The sequence below is a fragment of the Somniosus microcephalus genome, chromosome 24 (genome assembly GCF_052327205.1).
Source record: "Somniosus microcephalus isolate GS21.2 chromosome 24, FLI_Smic_1.0, whole genome shotgun sequence".
Classification (NCBI taxonomy): domain Eukaryota; kingdom Metazoa; phylum Chordata; class Chondrichthyes; order Squaliformes; family Somniosidae; genus Somniosus; species Somniosus microcephalus.
In genome coordinates, this window is record NC_141010.1 from 53,130,740 (window position 1) to 53,142,234 (window position 11,495).

Here is an 11,495-nt window from a genome sequence, read left to right on the forward strand (position 1 = left end):
GAGGCCCGGGAGTTAAAATAGCCTGGGTTTCTAGCTCCCACCACTACCCATCCGCCCAGAGTGGATCCCTTCTGCACCCTCCCAATGGCCTTGACATCCTTCCTAAAGTAGGGTAACCAAAACTGAACACCATGGCCCAGAAATTTGGGTCGGAGGCTTCCCGCGGGTGCAAGCCTCCGACCTGCACTTACCTAGTGCGCCGGCCGTTGAGCTGTGGACCCCCGTGGAATTCCGATCCAGGGCCTGGTCCAGCTGCCGGAGCGCAGTGCTTGCGTATCCCAGGGACGCAGTTAGTTTGATGCATCCCCTGGGATCACGTGGGCCATGGGCAGCCAATCGGAGCAGGGAATGCTCCATTCTTAGGTCTGACAGGAAATGCTGTCAAGACTTATAAATACTATGGACCCAAAATAGCACTAAATCTTCAAATAATTTTTTTTTTTAATCACATTTTTTAAATAAACTATAAATTGCATGAAATAACTATTTTAAACAATAATTTACATTTTTGAAAAAAATAATTTTTTATTCTAATGGGGCTAAAAATAAACTTACCATGCTTTAAAGTATTTAAAAATATTAAACCTGTGGAAAAAATGTTTTAATTTTAATTAATTCACCACTTACCTTTCAAAAAGCAAGCCTTACGCCTGCTTTTTATTCTGCAGGCTTACGTTCCCGGGAAAACCTGTAAAAAAAAAACGTAAGTTTAATGCGCATGCGCAGCCTCTCCCGCGCACGCGTTCGACCTCTGAACCTCTTTGTTCAGAGGAACGGAAGTGCCGGTTTCCCGCGCATGCGCAGTGCATGCAGGAACCGACACTTCCATCGGGCCTACGGGTGAGTACCCCGTGCGTACTCACCCGTGGAGACCTGAATTTCTGGGCCAATGATTTATACAGGTTCAGAATTGCCTTTTGGCTTTTAAGCTCAGTGTTAATATAATGTCATTTTAAATATCTGGGTCAGAGCAGGATTATTTAGGAGGAAAAAACAGCCAAAGATAGAAGGACTTGCATTTCTATAGCACCTTTCACAACTTCCGGACATCCCAAAGCACTTTACAGCCAATTCAGTGCTCTTGTAGGAAATATGCCCAGCAAGGTCCCACAGTCAGCAATGTGATAATGACCAGATAATCTGTTTCAGTGACATTGGTTGAGAAGTAAGTATTGGCCTGGACACTGGGGAGAACTCCCCTGCTTTTCTTTGAATAGTACCATTGGGATCTTCTACGTCCACCTGATAGGGCGACAGGGCCTTAGTTTAATGTCTCATCTGAAAGGCGGCACCGCCGACAGTGCAGCACTCCCTCAGTACTGTCCTGGAATGTCAACCTAGAACTGTGCTCAAGTCCCTGGAATGGGATTTGAACCCACAACCTTCTGTCCTAGAGGCGAGAGAGCGACCCACTGACCCACAGGCAACACTGACAAGCATCAATAAACTAGCTTAGATGGAATTAAAATTCTGTTAACTCTTCTGGTGAAGTGAAATCCTCCTCTTTGCTTTTAGAAGTCTACTGTCATTGGACGAGTTCTGCCAACTCTTCCTCAGGGCTTGAGACAGAGTGTTGTGTACGGGCGGAGAGTTCTGAGTTGTTGAAAGGGCGGGGAGTAGCTGTCAGGAGAGGAGCTGAGGAACAGAAGCTCTCAGGATCACCTGCTTTCAATCTTAAAGTTAGAGCTAGGTCATTCAGGAGCGAAATCTGGAAGCACTTTTTCACACAAAGTCTAATGGAGCTCCTGGACCCTCTCTCCCAACAAAAGGCTGTGGATGCTGGGGGACAATTAAAATGTTCCAGGCAGGTAAATGGAGTTGAGGTACAGATTAGTCCTGATCGAAGTGAATGGTGGAACATGCTCAAGGGGTTGAATGGCCCCCTCTTGTTCCCATAGCGCAGGGTGAGTGTGGCTAGCCCCGAGGAGGTGGCACAGGGGAGTGTAACAAGTCCTCTAGTGGGAGTGGGTGAGTGTGACTAGCCCCGAGGAGGTGGCACAGGGGAGTGTAACAGGTCCTGTAGTGGGACTGGGTGAGTGTGACTAGCCCCGAGGAGGTGGCACAGGGGAGTGTAACAAGTCCTGTACTGGGAGTGGGTGTGTGTGACTAGCCCCGAGGAGGTGGCACAGGGGAGTGTAACAAGTCCTGTAGTGGGACTGGGTGAGTGTGACTAGCCCCGAGGAGGTGGCACAGGGGAGTGTAACAAGTCCTGTACTGGGAGTTGGTGTGTGTGACTAGCCCCGAGGAGGTGGCACAGGGGAGTGTAACAGGTCCTGTAATGGGACTGGGTGAGTGTGACTATCCCCGAGGAGGTGGCAAAGTCTCTTTAATTCACTGTCTGGATACCTGCCTGCTAAGCTTGAGTGTGAAGTTCTGCAGTTCCTGCTGCAATGATGGGTTTGAATTCCATGACCTGAAATCAAATCAAATCAAATCAACTTTTATTGTCATTGTTAGTGCACAAGTGCAGTACAACGAAATGTAGGCTTGCGGCTCCCGAGAGTGTACATTTAGATTAAGACATTTAAACATTCAACATACATTTGGCTTGTAATACATTAACATAAACATAGCCATAATAAAGTGCATTGGCAGATGTGCAGGCTTTAGAGTTTATTTGTGGAGTTCAGTAGGATGACAGCCCTGGGAAAGAAGCTGTTCCTAAATCTGGTCGTACGGGTGCCAATGCATCTGTAGCGTCTCCCAGATGGCAGGAGGGCGAACAGACTGTGGCTGGGGTGGGTAGGGTCTTTGATGATGGACCGTGACCTCCGTAAATAGCGTTTCTGGTATTTGTGCTCTATGGTCGGTAGCCGGGTGCCAGTAATGCGTTGGGCAGTTTTGACTACCCGCTGCAGGGCAGTGACTCATCCGATTCTGTTTGTTACTCTCACACAGGCTAATTACGATTTTTGCATCCTTTGGAGAACTGAGCGGACAGCAGTTTGATGCCCATCAGCAACGGGGCGTGTGAGGGGACAGCAACGAGCATCAAATAAAACTCCGAGCAGCAACCAATATGGAACATGAAGCTTTAGAAAGTAAGAGTTCCTCACGGACCCCAGGGAGGAGGGGCCGAGCTCGGGGAGTTTTAGTTGTAAATGTACTTTTGATGAACTTTGGCTCCTGAATTCCTTGGTGGACATTTTTTGGGGAAGTTCTCTGGGTCGAGCTGCCCCCGAACCACATCCAAACCCTTCACCTTCTGACTTTTAAACATTCACTCAGTGTCTGAATGCATAATTTGAGATAAAATGACTGAGGATTTAGAAGTGCTTGACAAATTTAATAGACATTTCAGAAGAAGTAACGGATTGGATAAATAAAGGAAATGCAGTAGATGCAGTGTACATGGATTTTCAGAAGGCATTTGATAAGGTGTCTCACTAGAAGCTTTTTAGAAAAAGTTAGGCACGTGGTTTAAGAAATGTAGTAGTGGGGACAGAGAGTTTTTTGGCAGTCAGGAAACAGGGAGTTCGGGTAAATAGGTGTTGCTCAGACTAGAGAAGGGTGGAAAGGATCGAACAGGGTACTTTCTAAATGGTGAAAAGCTAAAAACAGTGGATGTCCAGAGACTCGGGGGTCCAGGTACATCGATCATTCAAATGTCAGGAACAGGTACAGAAAATAATCAAAAAGGCTAATGGGATGCTGGCCTTTATATCTAGAGGACTAGAAAACAAGGGGGTAGAAGTTATGCTGCAGCTGTACAAAACCCTGGTTAGACCACACCTGGAGCACTGTGAGCAGTTCTGGGCACCACATCTTAGGAAGGATAGATTGACCGTGGAGGGAGTGCAGCGCAGGTTTACCAGAATGATACACGGACTTCAAAGGTTAAGTTACGAGGAGAGATTACACAAATTAGAGTTGTATTCCCTAGAATTTAGAAGGTTAAGGGTTGATCTGATCGAAGTTGTCAAGATATTAAGGGGAAGAGATACGGTAGGTAGAGAGAAACTATTCCCGCTGGTTGGGGAGTCAAGGACTAGGGGGCGTAGTCTAAAAATTAGAGCCAGACTTTTTAGGAGTGAAATTAGGAAACACTTTGACACACAAAGGGTGTTAGAAGTTTGGAACTCTCTTCCGCAAACGGCAATAGATGCTAGATCAATTGTTAATTTTAAATCGGAGATTGATAACTTTGTTAACCAAAGGTATTAATGGAAATGGGCCAAAGGCAGGTATATGGAGTTAGGTCGCAGATCAGCCATGATCTCATTGAATGGCGGAACAGGTTCAAGGGGCTGAATGGCCGACTCCTGTTCCTATGTTCCTCTATTGCTGTGTTCCTATGCTGGACCACAGGGGTCAGTGCTGGGTCCACTTGCTCTCAGTAGATATAGATGATTTAGACTTGAGAGCACATTCTTTGCTGATGATGCAAAAGCAAAGGGTTGACAAACAATAGGCCAGTCAGCCTAATCTTTGTGGTGGGAAAATTATTGGAAAGAATTCTGAAGGACAGGATAAATCTTCATTAGAAAGACACGGATTAATCAAGGATAGTCAGCACAATTTGATTGAATTTTTTGAGGAGGTAACAAGGAGGGTAGATGAGGGTCGTGCATTTGATGTAGTGTATATGGACTTTAGCAAAGCTTTTGATAAGGTTCCACATGGCAGACTGGTCACGAAGTTAAAAGCCCATGGGATCCAGGGCAAAGTGTCAAGTCGGATTCCAAACTAGCTCGGAGACAGGAAGCGGAGGGTAATGGTTGATGGGTGTTTTTGTGACGGGAAGGCTATTTCCAGTGGGGTTCCACAGGGCTCAGTATTAGGTCCCTTGCTTTTTGTGGTATATATCAACGATCTAGACTTGAATATAGGGGGTATGATTAAGAAGTTTGCAAATGATACTAAAATCGGCTGTGTGGTTGATGTAGTGTATGTGCTTTAAGTCAGAAATACTTTTTGCAGCTCCTGTATACTGTAGTACCGGCAGTAACCACACCGGTATATAAGCTGTGCGCATGCCTCTGTACTCCAGTCTAGAGATGACCCTCCTCCAGTAAAGACCTGTTGTTTGTTTATGTACAGCATCCGTGTAATTATTTATCCACTGAACCACAGATCTAACAGTTGATACTGAAGAAGGAAGCTGTAGACTGCAGGAAGATATCAATAAATTGGTCAGGTGGGCAGAACAGTGGCAAATGGGATCAATCCAGAGAAGTGTGAGGTAATGCATTTGGGGAGGGCTAACAAGGAAAGGGAATGCACATTAAATGGTAGGACACTGAGTAGTGTAGAGGAACAAAGGGACCTTGGAGTGCATGTCCACAGATCCCTGAAGGTAGCAGGCCAGGTAGATAAGGTGGTTAAGAAGGCATACGGAATGATTGCCTTTATTAGCCGTGGCATAGAATGCAAGAGTAGGGGGGTTATGCTTCAACTGTATAAAACACTAGTTAGGCCTCAGCTAGAGTACTGCGTGCAGTTCTGGTCACCACATTACAGGAAAGATGTGATTGCACTAGAGAGGGTACAGAGGAGATTTACAAGGATGTTGCCAGGAGTAGAGAATCTTAGCTATGAGGAAAGACTGGATAGGCTGGGTGTTATCCTTGGAACAGAAGAGGCTGAGGGGAGACCTTATTGAGGTGTATAAAATTATGAGGGGCATAGATAAAGTGGATAGAAGGACCTGTTTCCATTAGCAGAGGGGTCAAAAACCAGGGGGCACAGATTTAATGTAATTGGTGGAAGGTTTAGAGGGGATTTGAGGGGAAATTTCTTCACCCAGAGGGTTGTGGGGGTCTGGAACTGACTGCCTGAAAGGGTGGTAGAGCCAGGAACCCTAAGCACATTTAAAAAGTACTTGGATGTGTACTTGGGTTGCGCTAACCTGCAGGGCTATGGACCAAGAGCTGGGAAGTGGGATTAGGCTGGATAGCTCTTTGTTGGCCGGCGCAGATTCTATGATTCTATGAGACTGAAAGATGTTAGGAGGACAGAGCCAGGTGAGAGGAATGGGCAGACAGGTGGCAGATGCAGTTTAATGTGGAGCAGTGTGAAGTAATACATTTTGGGAGGAATGGGCAATACACACAATGGAAAGACAATGAAGGGTGAGGATAAATACAGAAACCTAAGGATTCACATATCTGCACATGCAGGTACCGAAAACCATTAAGAAAAGGCTAACTGCACATTGAGCTTTGTAAATAGGAGCAAAGTGTACAAGAGTAAAGAAGTAATGATGAATTTATACAAATCATTTGTTAGGTCACAGTGAGACAAGTATGTGCACTTTCGAACATCCCATAGTAGAAAGTACATTAAACCGGTGGAGAGTGCACAGCCTAGATTCACCAGGATGATGCCAAGGATCGGAAACTATCGCAGTGAGGAGAGATTAGAGACACGGGGACTATTTCTATTGGTGCACAGGAGGTTCCAAGGAGATTAAGTAGAGTTTTTTTTTAATGATGGAGGCAGAGTGAATCGGGAAACACTATTTACTCTGGTTGGGGAGTCAATGATGAGGTGTTATCAATTTAAAATTGTCACTGAGAGAGTGAGGAGAGAGGTTCGGAGGAATTTCTTTACACAGAGAGTAGTTGGAGCAAAGTGTCTTACCACAGGGAGTGGCTGAGTCAGAGACTGTTGCATTAATAACAACAGTGGGATTCGTTTCGGATTGCTCTCACAAAGGGCCAACAAAGACATGGTGGGCTGAATGGCCTCCTGTGTGTAAATGTATCTGCTTTTATTTAGCTGCTGTCACTCTGAGTTCACCCCAAGCACTGTAAAAGAGACAGGTTCCAGGCACAGATATCTCTTTGCATCAGACTGTGACTCCTGTTCAATTCAAGCGGTACAGCCCACTGGTCCTGGTGAAACCGTCAAAAGAGGCAAGCAGTTTCTGAACCTGACACAGGATACAGCCAATCACAGCCAGCACCTGCAATATGGATGGTGCCAATCAATGTGGGGTTTGGATAGTAAGTGAGGTTCAAAGGTGAAAGAAAGAGCGATTGGCTGAGTGATCAGTTGCAATATTTATGTTACCCATTGATATGTTGCTTAAAAAATATGGTAGTGCCCCTGTACATAGGGCAAAGGCATAGCAAACATTCCCAGGCACTGCCCAACCACAAATGTCGTAACCAGCCCATGAACCAAAAGTGAGAATCGTAAGCCACCCTTACCCAACTGTAAGCATTGCATCCCTCCGCTGCATAACAGCAAGCGTTAAACCCAGCCTCTCTCCAACACCGAGCATCGTATCCAGCCCCTCTCCAACACTGCATTGTATCCAGCCCCTGCCCGACACTGTGCATTGTATCCAGCCCCTTCCAACACTGCATCGTACCCAGCCTCTCTCCAAAACTGCATCGTATCCAGCCCCTCTCCAACACTGAGCATCGTATCCAGCCCCTGTCCAACACCGAGCATCGTATCCAGCCCCTCTCCAACACTGCATCGTATCCAGCCTCTCTCCAACACTGCATCGTATCCAGCCACTCTCCAACACTGTGCATCGTATCCAGCCCCGTCCAACACTGCATCGTATCCAGCCCCTGCCCGACACTGTGCACCGTATCCAGCCCCTCTCCAACACCGAGCATCGTATCCAGCCCCTCTCCAACACTGCATCGTATCCAGCCCCTCTCCAACACTGGGTATCGTATCCAGCCCCACTCCAACACTGCATCATATCCAGCTCCCCTCCAACACCAAGCATCGTATCCAGCCCCTGTCCAACACCGAGCATCGTATCCAGCCCCTGTCCAACACTGCATCATATCCAGCCCCTGCCCAACACTAAGCATCGTATCCAGCCCCTCTCCAAAACCGAGCATCATATCCAGCCCCTGTCCAACACCGTGCATCGTATCCAGCCCCTGTCCAACACTGCATCGTATCCAGCCCCTGCCCGACACTGTGCACCGTATCCAGCCCCTCTCCAACACCGAGCATCGTATCCAGCCCCTCTCCAACACTGCATCGTATCCAGCCCCTCTCCAACACTGGGTATCGTATCCAGCCCCACTCCAACACTGCATCATATCCAGCTCCCCTCCAACACCAAGCATCGTATCCAGCCCCTGTCCAACACCGAGCATCGTATCCAGCCCCTGTCCAACACTGCATCATATCCAGCCCCTGCCCAACACCGAGCATCATATCCAGCCCCTGTCCAACACCGTGCATCGTAACCAGCCCCTCTCCAACACCGAGAAACGTATCCAGCCCCTCTCCAACACTGAGCATTGTATCCAGCCCCTGTCCAACACTGCATCATATCCAGCCCCTGTCCAACACCAAGCATCATATCCAGCCCCTCTCCAACACTGAGCATCATATTCAGCCCCTGCCCAACACTGCATCGTATCCAGCCCCATCCAACACAGCATCGTATCCAGCCCCTGCCCAACACTGCATCGTAGCCAGTCCCTGTCCAACATCGAGCATCGTATCCAGCCCCTGTCCAGCACAGCATCGTATCCAGCCCCTGTCCAACACTGCATCGTGTCTAGCCCCTGTTCAACACTGAGCATCGTATCCAGTCCCTGCCCAACACTGCATCGTAACCAGCCTCTCTCCAACACCGAGCATCGTATCCAGCCCCTGTCCAACACTGAGCTTCGTATCCAGCCCCTGTCCAACACAGCATCGTATCCAGCCCCTGCCCAACACTGCATCGTATCCAGCCCCTGTCCAACACTGAGCATCGTATCCAGCCCCTGTCCAACACCGAGCATCATATCCAGCCCCTGTCCAGCACTGCATCGTATCCAGCCCCTCTCCAACACTGCATCGTATCCAACCCCTCTCCAACACTGCATCGTATCCAGCCCCTCTCCAACACCGAGCATCGTATCCAGCCCCTCTCCAACACTGCAAGTAATCCAATCCCTCTCCAACACTGCATTGTATCCAGCCTCTCTCCAACACTGTGCATCGTACCCAGCCCCTGCCCAACACTGCATCGTATCCAGCCCCTGTCCAACACTGCATCGTATCCAGCCCCTCTCCAACACTGTGCATCGTATCCAGCCCCTGCCCAACACTGCATCGTATCCAGCCCCTGTCCAGCACTGCATCGTATCCAGCCCCTCTCCAACACTGCATCGTATCCAGCCCCTCTCCAACACCGAGCATCGTATCCAGCCCCTCTCCAACACTGCAAGTAATCCAATCCCTCTCCAACACTGCATCGCATCCAGCCTCTCTCCAACACTGTGCATCGTATCCAGCCCCTGCCCAACACTGCATCGTATCCAGCCCCTGTCCAACATTGCATCGTATCCAGCCCCTCTCCAACACTGCATCATATCCAGCCCCTCTCCAACACTGTGCATCGTATCTAGCCCCTGTCCAACACAGCATCGTATCCAGCCCCTCTCCAACACTGAGCATTGTATCCAGCCCCTGCCCAACACTGCATCGTATCCAGCCCCTGGCCAACACAGCATCGTATCCAATCCCTCTCCAACACTGCATCATATCCAGCCCCTCTCCAACACTGTGCATCGTATCCAGCCCCTGCCCAACACAGCATCGTATCCAGCCCCTGTCCAACACTGCATCGTATCCAGCCCCTCTCCAACACTGTGCATCGTATCCAGCCCCTGTCCAACACAGCATCGTATCCAGCCCCTGTCCAACACCGAGCATCGTATCTAGTCCCTGTCCAACACTGCACCGTATCCAGCCCCTCTCCAACACTGAGCATCGTATCGAGCCCCTGTCCAACATTGCATCCTAACCAGCCCCTGTCCAACAATGCATCGTATCCAGCCCCTGTCCAACACTGCATCGTACCATGCCGCTACCCATGTCATAGCATTGTCTCTAGGCATTGGACACCCATGAGTTATGCATGTATCAATCATACAGCTGGGTGCTGCAGGTACACCCATTGCTCAGCAGGTGCAGTGTGTCTGGTGTTCCTGCCATGATTTTCAATTTTGTGTTATTATTTCTGTGAATCACAATATGTAGATTCACTGGGAGGCTGCCTGGCAAAAGGAAATACAAATGTGAAGAAAGGCTTTAAAAATTGGAGCTTTTTTTTGTTAGAATAATGCAGATTTTGGGTGATTGAATAGAATTGTTTTAAATGGTGAAATGATGGGAGAGGTAGATAGAAGCAGGCTGTCTCCAGTAGTTGAGGGGTCTAGAATCAGGGGCCAGAGATAAAAGATTCAATGTAAGAGACTGAGAACAGAGGGCAGGAGAAACTTCTTCACACGGAGAGGTGTGAGGCTGGGAATTCACTCCCAGGGTTAGTGGGCGAAGCAGAAACTGTGTCAACATTCAAGATTAGATCGGAGAGGTGGATGAAGGAAGAGGAGTTCAAAAGATATGGGAACAGAGTGAGTTAATTTGATTAGGACTATTTTCTCAAGTGGAGGGTAAATACTGACACGGACTGGTTGGGTCAAAAGGCCTGCTTCCGTGTTGTAAGTTCTAGGTATTTCCATGTAAAGTGTTCTGATTCGGTATTGTATTGTGATGCAGTGTTGTTTTATGATTCTGTATTGTATTGTGTTATGATTCTGTATTGTTTTGTGATGCAGTGTTGTGTTATGATTCTGTGTTGTGTTATGATTCTGTATTGTTTTGTGATGCAGTGCTAGAAACATAGAAGATAGGAGCAGGAGTAGGCCATTCGGCCCTTCGAGCCTGCTCCACCATTCAACGAGATCATGGCTGATCATCCAAACCCTAGCACCCGGTCCCTACACCGACAGCCATCCCACCCAAGCCCTATCCCCGTAACCCCGTAACCCCACGTATTTAATCCCCCCTAACACGAAGGGCCAATTTTTATCATGGCCAATCAACCTAACCCTCACATCTTTGGACTGTGGGAGGAAACCGGAGCACCCGGAGGAAACCCACGCAAACACAGGGAGAATGTGCAAACTCCACTCAGACAGTCACCCGAGGCCGGATTTGAACCCAGGTCCCTGGCGCTGTGAGGCAACAGTGCTAACCACTATGCCACCGTGCTGTGTTATGGTTCTGTATTGTATTGTGATGTAGTATTGTGTTATGATTCTGTATTGTATTGTGATGCAGTGTTGTGTTATGATTTCATTGTGTTCTGGTGCTGTACTACATTTCTCAAAGTTCTCAGTGAAAGATAGATAGATCACAAGCCCAGCTGCGTTTGTTTTTAGCAGTGAAGTACCCAAGAACAGATCACATTTTAAAACCAGGATGCGTGATCCTGATTGTGAATGACTGACGCCGCTGGCTTCTCGCAGTGTCTTGACAGTGTTCTGTGTCTACAGGAGGGCTGTACATCAGACTGTCATACTTGTATAAAGTCAGCAACACTGTGTCTTTTCTATCTGTATTAAATCAAATAAATCTGAATGATTGATACCCATGGCTCGGGGCTGTGTGAGGTGCTTGAGAGATAAAGCAGGCTCTGTCCATAGAGTGACAGCGATCCTGGAATCAACATGAACAGAGAGGTCTACATTGGACTTTGGAATTAGATCCTGACTTATTTCAATATATTGCAGCATGTT

The 11,495-nt window shown here is 48.0% G+C and overlaps 1 long non-coding RNA gene across 1 annotated transcript; it reads left to right on the plus strand.

Annotated features, from left to right (window-relative positions):
• Window positions 1-803: 803 nt before the first annotated feature.
• LOC147101484 (uncharacterized) lies at window positions 804-5,033 on the plus strand. Its single transcript, XR_015073481.1, has 2 exons — window positions 804-1,165; window positions 2,899-5,033. It is a non-coding gene; the product is annotated as an uncharacterized LOC147101484 (long non-coding RNA).
• The last annotated feature ends 6,462 nt before the right edge of the window (window positions 5,034-11,495 follow it).